The sequence below is a fragment of the Sturnus vulgaris genome, chromosome 1 (genome assembly GCF_052056855.1).
Source record: "Sturnus vulgaris isolate bStuVul1 chromosome 1, bStuVul1.hap1, whole genome shotgun sequence".
NCBI lineage: Eukaryota > Metazoa > Chordata > Aves > Passeriformes > Sturnidae > Sturnus > Sturnus vulgaris.
The window spans coordinates 68,775,791-68,792,977 of NC_142243.1; the positions used below are offsets into that span (position 1 = coordinate 68,775,791).

The 17,187-nt window shown below is 42.7% G+C and overlaps 1 protein-coding gene across 22 annotated transcripts in view; it reads right to left on the reverse strand.

The window, feature by feature from the left end:
* The window catches only part of ATXN1 (ataxin 1), a 369,363-nt gene that overhangs the window by 64,145 nt on the left and 288,031 nt on the right, over window positions 1-17,187 (reverse strand). Inside the window, exon 7 of one of the 22 annotated variants that reach the window (XM_088169183.1) lies at window positions 1,284-1,378. The exons of the other annotated variants lie outside the window; for them this stretch is intronic. The gene's annotated coding sequence lies outside the window, so the exon portion shown is untranslated. The remainder of the gene's footprint in view (window positions 1-1,283; window positions 1,379-17,187) is intronic. 22 annotated transcript variants of the gene reach the window in all.

Consider the following 17,187-nt stretch of genomic DNA (forward strand, 5'->3'; position numbering starts at 1 on the left):
CAGCGAGACACAGACTTTGTCCCCGCTCACTCCCACGTACCAACTTCCGCCTTCTTGGATGAATCCCTGCTACAGCACCTCAGGACAGAGGGCACTGCAATTGTTATGATTATGGGGCCAAAACCTTTCCAACTTGGGTGCCTAAATTTAACTGCCTAACTCCATCTTTAGGCATCTGAATGAGCTGCCAGTGTTTCAAAGGTGCTGGGTGCCCAGCGTCTCCTACTTGTTTCTGTCAAACTTGCCAAAAAGAACATCTGCCTTTAATTAACTCTGAGAGCTGCAGGTATGCAGGACCTTTGAAAGCCATCCTGCTTACTTCAGTCCCTAAATACAAATCCAGGTGCCTACCTCTAGGCAGTCAACTTTTAAAATGCTGAAAAAGAAAGTAAGTAGTCTTATTAAATAAATAATATTAAAAAGCCCCACACGCAGACAGTCTCAAGGCCTTTGGAGTCTTACTCCATACTTGATACATGATGCGATGTAAAAGAAAGCACATCTGATTCTGTCAGAAAGTAGCACTTCGTGCTGTGTAACTGGAGTATGCACATTGCTAGTAATTAACATAACTAGCAAGGAAGACATTCTGGGAAACTTTCTTCAAAAGCTGCTCCTCTTCCTCAGATAAGCAACCAAGCAAACCAAGCCCTCAAAGTAGTTATATTTATGCTAACACTTTTGGGAAATTGCAAATTTACTAGTGTATTTATTATGCAAGTTTATTTTATTTTTCTTTCATTCAGCCAGACACCCACATTCTTGACAGTGTAGAACTTGAAAATATTTCTTTTTTATTTAAAAACTGCAAACAGAAGAAAAATACAGGCTACCACCTGCCTCTGCAAATCTTTCACATGTGCATTTGTGCGTCTGAGCACGAAGCAACTGACTATCCTGTTAAGAATAATATTCAAACATGGCAGCAATATTCCACCCTACAACAGGGCACTGACTCAGAAGGCAACATGACAACACATGTCTGCATGTGCATAAAATGCTGTTCTGCATCAGAGACCAGGAATGCTTTGCTGTAAGACCAAGAGATGTTCTCCTGAGGCTGATCAGAGAAGTTCCTGGCTCCAGAACAGAGTGCTGTTGGACTCAGTGAAGAGACTCACTGCTCTGGGGCTGTCCTACTCCTGTTCAGGACATGCCAGGTAAGGTGTACGCATGTATGTGCCTTCCTAATGAGCATGTAGGATCATATATTTGCTTTGGATTAGACAAAAATGGCACAAACCAGGTCTACAATACATACACACCATGCAGTTAGTCCATACCTGTGAGGGGGAAAGGCTCATACTGCCACATCTGAATCCACACAGTTTCAGACACTGTATTAGATCCTGAACTGAGCCACCAAAGGCACAAAATCCTCAGAACAAAGAAAAAGAAAGTCATCATTATTACTGTTGTTATTAGTATTTTGTTTTCTAAAAAAAAGCCTCAGATTCCAAGCAGGTTCAATCTCTAGGTGGGAAGGAAGGGGAAGGAGATACACCTGGAGGAATACATTTGAGGAAGTTCTACATGAGCCTCGTGTAACTACAAGGGATAGGACAGTACTCCACAAAGGTCTAGTTTCTGCCATGACTGGGATGATACTTGGCCCAGCCCTGCCTCCAGCATCCTAAAGAAGCTGCAATTTGCAGTTACCATTGCTGTCATTTCAATACTTCTCCCACTGTGACCACGTGGGCCACCACCTCTCTGCCACCACAATCTCAGAGCTGGTGCTGCCCCAGACCTCAGTGTGCAAGCTCTCCACAACTAGGGTGGCACTGGAGGATTTATCCCATCGATCTTCAGTTTGCAAACACTGTTCCCAAATCTTAGGCACAGGCATGCAGGCAATCACCACCTCCTCCTCACCCACAGGAGCCCCAGCAGACTGCAGCCAAGCTCGCTTCATGGCCATGCCATGGCAGGCTAATCCCCACACCTGCTCCAGCAGCTCGTTGAAAATGAGTTTTTAATCTTTGCAGACTGGCAGCTGTTCCCTCCACCCATCCACAGCAGCCACATCTTGCTGCCACTCACATCAAGGCAGGGGAGAAATGCCAGAACTGCTGCCCAGCCATTGCCGCTGGGTGCAGCCACAGAGAAACCTGACGTGGTGAAGCAGCCAAAGCCATCGAGCTGCAGCAGCACACCAAGGAGATGCTCCTTCTGTGCCTCCTCGTGCTGTGTCTCAGCTCCTCTCATCGAGCATGCGGGAGTGGGAGCTGTACAAATATCTATCTACCAATACAAATGTACAAGTGTGTATCTACCACCTTCCCTCTGCAGCCTGCTACAGGATCTGCCTTGCACTCCCGCCCTGCCCTTCCCACAGCACGAATGACCTGCCAGAAGCATAAAGGTGCTACAAGGGTGGCGTAGGGGTAAGAGAGTCTGGTCTTACACCAGGCAGCTGCTTGACATGATTCACGTGGGAGATCTGTACATGGGATGACATCTGCCCAAACGTGGAGGGGAGAATCCATCTCACCACCGGGATCGCCTCCTTCCCTTGCTTCAGTCTGGACCTACAGCTACAGCTGCTATGCTTTGTGGGGATAGCAGTACAGCACAATTAGATACTCTGTAACCTAATAAAATAAGCTCTTTATGGGCATGCACGCATCAGACAAAGGGCTGTAGTTGGCCCACCTTGCTCAGGAGGAGGCAGCTGAGATGCTGGCCAGGTGCTCTGCCCTGGCTCATCAGCACCGAGAGCCAGCTCACTACTCCTTACAGTGCTCCTTACAGCTCTGCAGCCATCAGTGCAGCTCTGTCCAGAGAGAACAGCCAAGGGGCCAGCACTGCCCACCTGGGTGAATTTCAAGGAGAAAGCTGCACTTTGGATTCACATAGGAAGATGAGAGAGCAGCCACCTACACATACCCTGCTCTTCCCATGGCTCCTCTAAGCTTCAGGAGCTGGCCTGAAATAACATTACTCATTTTTTTTTTACATTCTCAAACTGAGGAAGCAGAAAGAGCAGCCAAGCAATAAGAAGAACCAGAGAAGGCCATCGCATATTTATTTGTCATAGATTATGCTTAGGAGTGCAATAGGCCCAACAAGCTATCACTCATAAAAGCAGAGTTTTGCTGCATGTCAGAGCACTGCACTACACTCCAACAGAAGCATTAACTGGACACCGGAAGGAGAGGGATCTCTGCTGCTCCCCTTCAACCTCTCTCCAACTTCATTATTCTCACATTGTCTCTTAGATTGTCTCTTGGAAAGGGAAATTTTTTTTTTAGTGCACAGGACAGGATGATACTTTAGGACTTAACAGGAAAACCCCTACCCAACACAAATGTGCTTCTGATAAGAAATTTCTCTGCTAAATTTTGGATGAAGCACATCAAACACGTGCACATCTCCTTAGTACCTCATCAGACAGAAAACACATTGGCAGTGTGATGTTCTAATACAAAGCCATGTGCTCTGGGTCCCAGCAGCACATGCTCAGGCCTAGTGCTGGCCTCTGAAGACCTGTAATTCTGTTAGGGAGGCAGCAGGACTCTGAAAAAGTCTTGCACGTTATTCCTGAATGGTTTCCTTGACAAGAAATCTGCACACATAATGAGGCCAACAAATGTTTCTAAAAGTGTCTCACTCACGGGCTGTTCCTGGGAATATGTGTTGCTCCAATGAGACCAGACTGATGGTGACAGCCCAGATACACAGGGCTGGGCTGTGCCATTAAAAGTGAGGGGACAGCACCTACTTTAAGGAAAGCGTTCTCCAACAAGGTTTGGGATGGAAGCAGGGCTACATTTTGTAGGTGGAGAGGCAGTAACACTTTCGGAAGAAGCGTTGATATCTTCAACTGAAACAAACCCAGCCAGTAAAGCTGATTCTAAAGCCTTGACACCTAAAGCACAGACACCAAGTGTGCTCTTCTGGGTGCTTTCTGCAAGTGTTGCTGTCCCGGCTTCTCACACCACAGGCTTGTGTCACACAGCCCTGCAACCAAAACACGTGTTTTGTGCTGCAGTATCCTGTCACACAGGGACAGCTGTGAGAAACGCTCTGAGCAGCATTACCTTTCTTCCTTCTAGTGTCAGTAAAAAACAGCAACAGCTGCCAATGGAACAAGGATATCACCCCTGCAGAGGGTATGCCCAAAGGTGCATGCAAAAAAAAAAAAAAAAATCACAGGCATGACCCTATTTTCCCTGCACCTTGCCACCCCGGAAACACTCTTTGAAGGGGTTAGTCCACCCACTGCAGTATTTCTGCTAATGACTCACAAAATCCCACACGAGTCTGATACCATTTGCTCGAGAAAACCAGCTACCAAAATGAAACTATACATTTGCTGCTTGAAAAAAGAGAGAGAGAGAGAGAGAGAGAGAGAAAAAAAAAGATAAAATCAACAAGATAACCCTCTATTAGCTGTTATTAGTGAAGTGGTGGAACATGAAACTGACAGCGTGTGGTGCGAGAACAAGGGTGACGGCTGCACATAGACCCTGTGCAGACAGGGGTATGAAAGAGTTCTGCTACCAAGAATTCGTCTTCTTCTGTGTTGCAGCTTACACAGATGTTCACATAATTTCTTGCATGTGGACAGCAAAAGCAGCATTAGTTTCAAGAATGACGTGATTGTCTATGTGGTAAGGATAAGAAAAGAAAACTTTCAATGTGTATCCTATGTAGCCAAACTGTTCCCAAATGCACTCAAAGGACTCCTCATAAAGTCAATGACCAAATTCAGATAGGACTTCACAGCACTCTTTCTTCCTCTCATTTAAAAATGTAAATTAAATTACACTCAAGAATCTTCGGAGATTCAGGAGCATGAAACATATTGGAGCATCCCAGCGTTCACTCACCATTGCAAAACATTAACTAAACTTGCTCTGAAAAATGTTTTGACTATTTATAGAGAAGCCAAGGGAAAAAAAAGAGAAAAAGAAGATGCTTGCTGGGCTTTTGGGGTTTTTGGTTGGTTGGGTTTTTCTTTTTTTTTTTTTCTTTTTTTGGCAGACTTTATTTGAAAGCAGCCAAACTCCCTTCTTCTTCTGAAAGGCAAACTAACAGAGCACTGAGGTCACAGGAAGAGACTACTTAAGGTTGTGCTTGAATTAGGGACAACCTTTTACCAGGTGCTTTGACCAAAACATAGCCAACTCCAGCTCAAGCCCTGCCATAAGAAGAAATGCTGCTTACATACTGCATTAAAGAGAGATATTTCTATCAGGCAGCTCCTGAGCAGCCCTGGTAGGACTCCAGCCCAAACCTTACTGCAGGTTAAAGGCTGACATTTCATTCACTTTAAGCAATGCAGGGGCATGGCACAGGAAATCAAAATACCCTGCACTTCTTTTGGGTGCCCAGCACCCCTCAGGATGGAACTGTTACACAACTCCAAACAACTGGGAAGGGATGCTGCAGCAAATTCACTCTTGTGACAAATAAAGCCTGTACAGAATTTTTAATTTGGTCCATTTCCACAGCAGAAAAGATAAAAAGTTTGTGTTCAAATAGCTGGCTGGAGAGAGCATGCAGCATGTGAACGCCAATGCCAAAAATTCCAATTAATTTCATTTAGGGTTTTAGTTGTTTTTTTCAGTTTGACACAGGAGAAGAATTCCTGAAGTCAACCAAAACTTACCTGAGGAAAAAGGCAGGTAAGGTAATTCCAGAGGTACCTTACTGCAACACCTAAAAAGCTTGCATGTCTCTCCCAACATGAAACAGACTGCAAAGGGCACCAAGAGCCTGCACATCATCCCCCCCAGAACAGTTTTAATATCACCAGAAACCTCAAGCATGCTCCCACCTTCCTTCTGAGCTGGGCAGAACAACAGGTCTTAAGAGCTACTATTGGTTCAGTGAACGCAAAGGCTGCGAAACTGCACCGTCAGCTGCCTGCAGCATGCTGCCCTCCCCCGTATATTGCTCTAATGATCTGAGCACAAGAACTCTGTGTCACCTCCAAGTCCTGACATTTCCTCAAGCAAAGAGTAACAAAGAATGAAGCAAGACAGCAGAAGGGAGTTACTCTGGAAAGCTGAGCAGCACCAAACAAAACTGCCAATGTTCTTCTGGCAAAGTGAAAGATTTGTATAACACTTCTTCCTCCTACTGAATGCATTTACTCTTAAAAATCGATTTCCTCTGACACTATTTATTGCTGCACATTACTTGGTGGTTCAAAGAAACTGCATGGAAAATCACAACATTATACTTGTTAAATTGACCCTACAGGGTCATACCACCAGTGCATGCATCATCCCAAGAGGCAAGCCTGCCAAAGTCATGCTGTGCATATCATCACTAAAACCAAGACAAAATGCAAATTTGGCTGTATCATAGCTGATTTGCATAGCTTTCCATTGGGTTTGTACAACCTTTTTTGCAAAATGCCAATTTACTTCACTTTCCTACAGCTTATTACCAGTGTGAGGTACTCACAGCTTTTATGCAAGGCAGACTTAGTGGTTAAAACATTAAAAGAGATAATTAAATGCCTTTTGAAAATAGAACATAGCCTTCAACTTGATGACATAAGGCACAGAACTTTTACTGGGACACAGAAATGTTAATGCCCCTTTTCAAAGGTGCAGACTCTCCTCCTCTCTTACATATGAGAGCTGCACAGCTTTTTCTGCGTTTTATCTGATCTGCAAAAGCAGAACTATTTGCTTGCAAACTATGAAGGGCCTGAATCCAGTTACTGAGTACACATTTCACTCACACTGATATCAGAATGGATGGCTGCCAGTTTAGTGTCTTGGCTGGCATTCAAACACGCTGATTGCTGAGCCTCCTTGGATTCCGCGTTCATGATTTCAAAAAAAAAAAAAAAAAAAAAAAGAAAGAAAAAAAAAGAGAAGGAGAAAATCCCCGAACACAAAACAAATAACCCTCCGCAAACATTTCTGAGATGCTATTGGGCTAATTTTCCCTCTCTCCTCTTTTGTAAGCTCAGTCTCTGGAAGCAAACACATCTAAGTAGCACTCTGTCAAGAGAAGCAAATAGGGAGTTTGGACTTCATCTCCAAAGCTACGGTAGAACGAACATTAGATCCTTCTAGCCAAGAAATTTTCACACGTGTAGCAGGGGCCAGCCCTCATTAAAGTCAGCAGCAGAGAAAAAGATCTGTTTACACTTCTGTATTCTCACTTGAAAAAATGGAGAAAAAAGCAAGAGAATGAAAAGCTTGAAATGCTCTGAGACTGATGTCACAGCCGAGTGACAGGGAACGGAGAGCTTCTTTGCCTTACACATACCTATTTTTTCCTTCTTTTTTCCTCACTACTTACTACCAAAATCCACCAGGCTGAAAGGCAAGCTGAGAGCTCTTTTGAAGCTCCCCTTTTGAGCTCCCAAATACCCCATCTCTGGGCACACTGCTTGGTGTGGCTGTGCAAGCCCTGCTTTCTCTGCCACGGCAGCAGACGCTGTAGATCAGACCACTCAGACATTTCAATTGAACCTGACAGGTGTTTGTTAATAGGCTCTACAATACGTTTGGGAAGGGCTGCCTAGAATTGTAAAATGCTTTATTACAACAGTTTAACAAGCCCAGTGCACACAGTTCAATGTATTATTTTGTAAGGCTCTAAATGTAAGTGACCGAAATCTGAACTGTATGGCAATACACATGTAGCCTATAACTAACCCAATTAATGGCAAATGCAGTTATACAGTATCTGTACAACTGGAGCTGATCCTGACAGGTCAGTCTGGGAGCCTTTCTGCTCCTTGCAGAATCTGTCATCCATGTATTAGCACAAGTCACAGAAAACAGGTATATCCATTCGGTGATAACTCCTTGGACTAATTATTAGAAAATTCAATTTACGCTAATTTGCCTGAGGGGAGGGGAGCATAAAATTAACTTGACACATTTATTTAACTTTTTACGGTATTATTATTACTTAAAATTTATGACAGCATTGTGCCCAGAGGCCCCAGTCAGGATGGGAATCCCACTGTGCTTGGCATCCCACTGCGTGTGCATGAATTTCCTCCCAGCACAATTTTGAGGAAAATGCCCCGTCCCTGGGTAGTGGTTTGACCAAACTCTTATGCAAGTATTTGCCCCGAAGACAGGGAGCAAGGCCATGGAAATAAAAGGCACAAGTGATGTAGGTGCATTAAGCCACCACATCCTACCCCATGCACTGGCAGCCCTCACCAAAAATATTCCTATTTCTGAAGAAAGCAATTGTTGAGTCACTTTGGTTTTCACTATTAGGCACATCAACACAAGCAAGTCCTCTTATCTACTGCTGTGTTTGCTTGCTTCTATCTTATAAATAGGACTCTCATCCAATGAATAAAAAAAATCCCATGTGGGGTAAAAAGCCTCGGAAAAGAAAAAAGATACGTGTCAGTAACTGATCCAGGGAATTGCCAAAATCTCACCTCTTATTTTAGATACACAATGTGCAACAACACATTTTTTCCTTGCAGTGAACTTTGAAGTACCCTTTGAAGGATATCTGCCTGAGAGAAGCAGCTAGCTGTTCCACCTGCCTTCACTTCTGGATGCACAAATGCCAAGCCTGAAAGGTCACCATTTGGATGATCATAACAACTGACTGTACTTGTCTAAGTTGGCCTTTTTATTTTTATTTGATATGCTTAACCTCATTGAACAAGTGTACTGCTCAGACTACATTATCATATTAATCAATATGCTATCATCATGTTAAGTGAAACAGATTCAAATATTTTATGATAATTCATCAGAAGTAGAGAAAATGGGAGCTTCTCTGAGTTGGGCCTTAAAATTAAACTACTCAGAGTATTGGCCAGTACCAAGTATACAAAGGAGTGAAAAAAGAATTGCTGAGAAAGGGAATGGTGCCTTCAGGAGTCATTAGAACACTGTCAGAATTAGAAGACCATCTCCTCCTCTGGCTCTTTGGCAGTGTTTTAGAAACAAGCCATCCATACAGTATGCCCTTAGTGGTTGCTGGGGCTAAAGTCAGCATGGTCTAGCTTTCTCCCCTTCCCCCTGAGGCCTCTCAGCTCAGGAGAAGGGGAGATTGTCAGCAAACACACTCCACTCCTCAGTCTTCCTCACACCCCCAAAAGAGCTAAGATTAGACATAAGCAAAGAAAAAATAGGAACATCATAAAGAAATTCACTTGAATGGACTGTCCTAACAGCCTTATTTTAGGCCTGCCTTTCAGCTGGAGTGAAAGCAAGCACACTCACCTCTAAAGCTGCTGCTCCTCCACAAGTAACTTGTCTTTCCGTGCCCAAACACTACAAAGACCTTGGAACAAATTTAAACCAAACTCACACACTGGTGTAGCAGATGGAGTTAGGTCTTTTCCAGAACTGCAGGAGTTTATTTCAAAATGTGAGTTTGGTTAATGAGTCTTCTGCTAACCTTCTACTTTGCTTCTCTTTCTGCTGCAGTTCATTGGAGCCGTTTCAAGGTTCAATTAAGTATGTCAAGCCTTTTACATGCAGCTGCAACCTTGCAACACAAAATGACACGGAGGCAGATGAAAGAAAAAGAATCTATGATATAGCCGCACACAAATTCAGTGTTTTTTGCATATCACTCCTGAAACGAACTGACAGCCCACACCAAAAAGACGTGTCTGGGAAGAAAGTGACATTTGAGTCACCTTTGTTTTTCTCATTAGATATGGAGACATCAAACATCCCCTCCTGCCTAATGGCTCCTTTTTCTGCTCCTATCTTATGAACAGGGCACGTATTCCTGTAGTCCTTTGGGGCACTGCCTGCTTGACTCAGCACTGTGACACCTTGTGGTGCGTGTAGATTGTCCCACACTGATGAAGCGTGCGAGGTGGCACCCGTGGCTCTGCTGAGCTGCCACCCCGGCAGGATGCTGCACCACTCTAGGAGTTAATAGCAGAAGGGGACATAAGGAACAGGTCTGTGAAATGCTGCTCCTGCCGCCAGCAGAAAGCACCAGCTTTGCTTGCTGCTACCCATCCCCCTTCCACACTGCCACTTTCTGCTGAAGAAGAGGCTTCTGAACTGTCGACTTTTGCCCTGCACGCCACACTGTGCCTTTGCCAGAACTGTGAGTGAGACACTTTTGGTTAGTTTATGGAGTGAGACAAACTTCTTGGAAGGGGGAATTTAGTCCTTTTAGCCTTATATTTCTTTTAATGGCTTGTTCTGTTCTTTTTAATTCCCAAAATAACAACAACATCTATTGTGTGACAACAGGCCTTTATCAGGTTTAAAAAAAAAATCAAATTAACCTGCTTACTTCAAAGCCATACTCTCTTAATTTTAGCTGGCACATGATGAACAAAATGGTCTAGAACTAACCTCAAACAGTCATCTGGAGAAAAACAACATATTTTCCCATGTCATCACCACTATAGCACATACTAACCACAACTATTCAGCCTGTCAATTTTCAGTTTGTATTATGATAACTTTACCTAAAAGCATTTCATGGTTCAAAAACAGCAAATGCAATGCCAAGGAAACATTTGCTGAACTGACAAGCATGGCAACGCTGGTGTGAGGAATATGCTTTCTGCAAAATAGGAAGCAGAGTAAAAAAGAGATTTCACTGGGAACAAGGGACTTTTCAGAAATTCCCCAAAACAGTGCTTCAGGTTGGATTAATCCCATAATCTAAGTTTAGTTTGGTCCTCAGGGGTGAATTTTCCACAAAAATCTCCAAGAGCTGTGATGAATGGGAAAAGGAACACATGAATCTTTTCTACTTGCACTGGTATTTCCACTGCCACCCAGAGGAAGGTTCTTCACTGAGCATTTAAGAGAGGCAAAAAAATACAGATTCATGCGAGTCTAAGCATCACACAGTCTTTGGTTACTTTCCTCATTTTATGGAGGACAAAGCAAATCTCTCATAAAGGAAACAGTGTGGTTCAAATTCTATATTTAAACCCCTCAACTTTGACAATCATATGCCCACACTCAGGTTTCAAAAACGTTCTCGTGTTACAACACTGCCAGTGTCATCACTCCAGAAGCAAAAGAGAAGTTACTGCATAATTTCCCAGTGATCCAGAGCAAGGAGAGAATTATTGAAACAGCAAGAAATGGAACTGTATGCTTAGGCAGGGACAGCAAACCAAGTGAAAAAAAAACCTAAACCAAATGAAAACAAACAAAAAACCCTTGAGAAGCATACACAAGCACTCTGCAGGCTATGCTACCACTCTCTTCCTTGTAGTGATTTGCCCAAAGTTAGGCCATGGTGACATCATGCAGGTTCTTATAATAAATTAATTGGCAGCTTTGCTTTTGTGGGCTGCAACAGCGGCCTAAGCCACTTTGCCTTGTGACTTCCTAAGATGCAACTCAGACACTCCAGTTTTACTCCCACAGGTGAGCAGGAATGCATTGCCCCTTCTTGGTTTTGGTGGGAAACACACTGATGGTGAGGCATTCTCCCCAAGGACGGCCAATTTCAGTGCCAGTTGGATTTTAAATGAGCCTCTTTAAAGAGCTATTATTAAGCCAAGCATTGTTCCCTGTTCCTCACTTTCTATGAATTGGAAAGGATGTGTGCTCCTGTGTGTCCCCTCTGGACAGACCTTCTGCCTGGAAAGAAGGAGCAAATAGTGAGAAAGGGGTAAGGATGGGGGCAAGTGGGTAGGACCTTGCAAATGAGCTTTCATTTATTTCAGAAATGAGTGGTTGTCTGTGGTGTCCCACACCCAAGCCTCACAATCTGGAACAGAAGTCAGAGTAGATCTTCCATGAACTCACGCTGAGTCTGAGACAGATCACATCTAGTGCTCAAAAACACACAGATGAGCCCCTCCACTGCTCTTACAGCAATTCCTGTCAGTGAACTGCTAACAAAGGCAGGACTGTGTGGTGCCCAAGCACAGCAGCTATTAGCTGTATCTTCCCCTCATCTCATGGAAGCTTCAAGGGAGCCACTAGGTGAAAAGCAGTAGCACTTCAAGTTGTGTCCACCCACTCAATAAACTAAGAGCCATTTTTCATGCAAGTATTGCAGCTCAGCAGTTGTACTATGGAATCCCACAAAGTATGAGACTTCCTTAATTTGGAAAAACTACATACTATGTCAACTACTGAAAACCTGGGTGTGCAGCAGAAAATGTTTTGAGTCAACAGTCTGAAAATTATACTCTTGTTTGATTTTACAGCATGTTTAATTTTTTCAAGACGAGACTTAAGGAGATGTAGTATCAGATATGAAATCTTCTCTGTTGGATCTTTTATTATTTTCAGACTATGCAACTATGCAACATGATTTAGTTGATTTTTAAAAAAATTAAAATAAAAAAACCACGTTTCACAATTGAGGCTTTATTATATTCACAGTACTTAGACATGTACCTAACTTTCAATCAGTAAAGCCAACTGCAATCAAAAGGTCAGGAAGGTGTTAAAAAGGTAAGTGTGCCCTGAAATGCTGTCTTGAAGAAGAATTAGACACAACTATGCATTAGGTGTCTCTAAAATAGGTCTTTCATGTCTCATAAGTACAGATCACATTATACGTTGTGTATCAAAGGGTAGGCAAGAGCTACATGTCTTGAGGAAGAAGACTGAACAGAGAAGAACTGAAAGCCTCTGGGCACAAGATGTGATTGTTTTATTAGAAGGAAGATTATCACATAGAGGCCAAGGATAAAGTTGAAACTTGAAAGTAATATGAGTCAGGGAAGCTGTTCCAGATGGCAGAGCCATGTGGGATGTGACTACACCATCTACTGTGGAAATGAAAAGGAAGAAATGAATACTTAGTGTTGCGAGAGCATATAGCACTGACAGTAAAATAAGAAAGAACTGAGAGCAGTAGAAGGAAATTAAAGGCAGAGCGATGAAATGAGCCCTTCAGAAATTCTGAAGTGCAGCAACAGCACTTCAATCAGCCAATACAAAAAAGGCTCAGTCACATTGCTTCAGATAAACCCAAACTTCTCAGAGTTTCAGTGCCTGTCCAGAGCACATTTTTTCTGCCTTTGTGTTTGACATATCATGTGGGCAGCTTCTCAGGAGAATCTCCAAGTATGCAATGAAGGAACAGTTGATTACCAGTATCCCATTACTGCTGATTCCACTCCTAGTGTTATATCCAACATCACAAGTGAGTTAGACAGAATTATATAACATGGAGTCTTGGGCAATTTAAGACACCTTAAGGCAATTTTTTAAAAGTGAAGATTTGGCTGAATCTTGTAAGACTTTTTAACAAGTCCTTGATGGAAGTGGAGGAAGCCATGAGGTCTGGACACTGGGAACTTAGTAAGGCAAACACCTTAAAAATGCATTGCAGTGACCTGTCCCATCCTGTCAGGAAAACAGACATGACACTCACAAATAGGTCTTCTGCACCTCTTACTTCAATGCAAACAAGAAGTACTTGAAAATAAAGCAAAAATAATGATAGACAAGCTAATAGACAAAGATCTGAAACAGATTCAGACGCTATTTGCAGGTTGCAAACTGCCTTTGATTTTCAACCAGAAGTTAGAGGTGTCTTTCCTGGACTAATTAGTCTGTTCACTGTACAACAGTCCAGGCTACTATACACTGCCATCCAAAATTACTGCAAAGATAGGTGGATTTGGAAGCCAAGGTACACATTGTCTGAAACCTCCACTCTCCACACAAACATACACACGCACGTTATGACTTCTTTGCTTTAGAGAGTCCTTTTGTTAAATTTATGTACTCAAATGCACAGCCAAAATGGCTTTGACTACAAACCTAAAGCCACACCACTAATAGTAAGTTCAACACAAGAGTTTCTTATTAAAATGGCAAAGAAGTATGTCACATTTAAATAACCCCTGAAAATTATTTCCGACACACATCTGATCTTGACTTTCTTTGCTGAAAGCCTAACCTTAAGTCTATCAAGGCAACAAAAAGACTTGAAGACTTGAAAGCTGACTTTAAGCTACAGTACTTTTCCAATCATGTTCCTTCCTGGTCATGGCTTTTCCATTTCAAAGCAACTGAACTCTTAACCTACCTAAACTAACATTTTTGAAAACAACTGATCTGAATGAAGGTAGCTTAAGAGTCTTGGTCTTCCTGTAACTGCCTTTGTAGAAGCCACAGAGCCTGTGGTCAGTTGGCTACTTGTTTACCTGTCCCTTTTTTCCCAGTGAAAGGATGCTTCTGCAAACATTCCTTATTTAAAAAAAAAAAAAACCACCAACAATCAGGAAATCTCTCTTGCAAAGGCTAAACTTGTTCTTCCAGGGCACAAGATTAATCTGATTGCTTTAAACTCCCCTGGATTTATCTGGGTGCATAAATGAGACATCTAACTGCTACAGCCATGTACGTCAACCTGCCAGACACAAAGCAGTGCTAAAAACCAGCCTGCAACTCTTGCATATCTTTCACACTGATTCTTTCAGCCTTGAGGATGTTTTCTTGGTTAGTCAACTTTAAATCTATCTATTGTATATACAGTATTATTTAAAAACAGCACTCAAGCGTACAAGATAAACGTGCTCCAGTGAGTTACTAAACAAGAGATAATAAATTTGCATCCCTATGAATGTACTACTACCATGTAGCTGCCTCCAATGTACAGAACAATACAAAACTAGAGTGCTGTGCCAAGTAAGTGAGAGGGCTTGTGCAGAAAAAGGCCAGCGCTCTAGAGGCACAAACAGAGCTGTGCAAGGGAGAAACTCAGAAGTCATTGAAAAGTGCCAGACATTAAATATGTATATTAAGGACAAAGAGAGAACTTTTTTCATGAGAACAGGAAGGCTCTTGCACTTGGTGTACATGGGGAAAAGTTTCACAGTTACAAGGAAAGAGGGTAGCTCTCAATTTGCATTCACTGCAGAAGTAAAATGTGAACAGCCTGAAGGGGAAGGAGCACAAGAGCTTTGCCGAAAGTTTTAGGGAAGATTCAGAGCTCCTTGTGGCAGAGGAACCCAGCACCGTACAGAAGAGTGAAAACATCCCAGGAACATGAGAAAGTCATGTTTCAAGCAGCCAGAAACAAAAACACCTCCAGGATTTTGAACAGCAAATTTAGCTAGAGCCCTTCTAACAACACTTCCCAAATGAGAGTAGGATTAGTGCTCTGCTATCCCTCTGCATTTATCCATCTCTGCACCATCTTCTCTCTGGTGTTCTTCAACAACGCAGCCTTGCTCCACATCTGCCATGCTGGCCTGGCACCTGGGCAAGGGCTGCCACAGTCCTCTGAATGCAGAGGTGGCACTCACTGCCGGCCACCAATCAAGGAGAGCTGCCAAGGGCAGAGCCTGCCTGTCCCTTTCCCCTCAATGCCAGCAGTAGCTCGTGCCTCCTACCTCCCCTGCCTGTTGAATTTAGCAACAACAAAAACAATTGTAGGAGTTTGCCTTTGAGACTTTTGCTTCCTGCAGCAATTCGTGGGAAGTAGCCAGGACAACATTATGGGGAGCGGAGCGGGGAAAGAAATGGGGATGGACAAACAGGCATCATCACCACCACACACACCTCATGTCCTTGGAATCCAGACTAAAAACACCCAGGCTCTGGAGTAGAAATACTCATGAAAACATTTCATAATGTTTTACCAAGGAGTGATATCATTATCACTATCTGCATTTTATGGCTGCAGCACTGACTGGTCATGACATGTCTCAAGTCACCCATCAGATAACTGTTCCTCCTGGCTCTGCCACTGTGTCTTTTGACTGCAAGTCAGTGCCTTACCAGTGAAGTCATCCCAAACTGCACAGGAGGAAAGGGCTGCAGAAGCTAATATATATCTAAACACCAACTATTCCCACTGCAGACAGGACAGAGACGAAAAAGTTACAAAGATATAAAAACCATGAAATGCAATTCTCTGTCCAAAAGGCAATATCAGCCTCTAACAGGTTCAGTGCACTCAAACTGTAGATGCATTTAATGAAAAGGTAACATAAGACAAAAATGACTGTGTGATTGCATAAATTAAGAACGAAAGCAGAATCCCAAAGAAGACTGAACAAGAGAGAAGGTGGGATCTGAAACTCCAGCTTTCTGATCAGGTGTCTTCTCAAACTCCTGGGGGCTCCACTCTTAAAAAACCCATAATGTTTCCTCTGCTCTTCAAATCCAGCCATGTGTAGCACTATTAAACCAAACTTTCCCAAAGCTGAATTCTACCATTTTCCTTTGTTCCCTTTGCATGTAAAAGCATAAAGTAATTGGTAGGTGTTCAAGAATAACATAAATGATTCCTTATTTATTTTGAAAATATCCCTTATCTTATCCCTTAGGTTTCAAATTATTCATATCAGAATTAATTCTGAAGAATGCTCCTATCATTATAAGGTAAATCTAAAAAAAAATTAGAAAATAAGAAGACTGCGATTATTGAATTTACTTTTTACTGCAGGAAGTGATATGGAAGTGCAACACAAATTTTTGGTTTATTTCTCTAATTGCATATCCTTCCCTGTATCTCCTCCTTACTGTTTTCAGGTAAAGATCAAGGATACAACTTCTTTCCTATTCCACCATAAAACTGAAGTCAAGTAATGCCCAAGAAGTCTTGACCTCTGCCATGAGTCTCTTACCTGCTGCTAGCCTGTCTGACATCCATGGGCTGGAAAGGCCTCAAACTGTATTCCATAAACTGTCCCACACTGCTGCTATGACTAGTCTTAAGACCGATGGTCCCCACAGGCAATTGCATTTCTGGTGACAATTGCTGCCTGAGCTGAAAGGTTTTGCAGTGTTTTGATTTGCTGCATTGCTACCACTACAAGTTATTGCATATTAATGCAATATCAAAAGAAGTACCATGTTGTGATGTCAGGACATAGCCTTGCCCTCATTTTGTGACCTCCCCTATCGAGGTATCAAATTCTACTTCCTGGACCACCTTCAAACTGGATTAAAATAAATCAAGAGAAAGGATTCTGTCAGAAAGGAAAGACTTAAGAACACATGGGAATGTTGCCCAAATGAATGCTCCTCTCACTCTGCTACAAACATGTCCATATCCACTCTGATCAGGCAGGTAGGCTGCGTTAGAGCCACGTAGCATTTTGAGGGTCACACACTGTTTAGATAAGGCAGTGGTCTGACTAAGAGCCATGAGAAAGCCTCCTACAGTCTCTGTTCCAGTAAGACGGTTTACAGACAAACAATCATCAATCTGCAACTCCACATCCCCCACACCATCTTTGCCAAAACAGAAATGGAAAGTACAAAAAAAAACCCCATAAAACAAAGAAGAGACGCTTTAATATGACAATTTTTTTCTAAA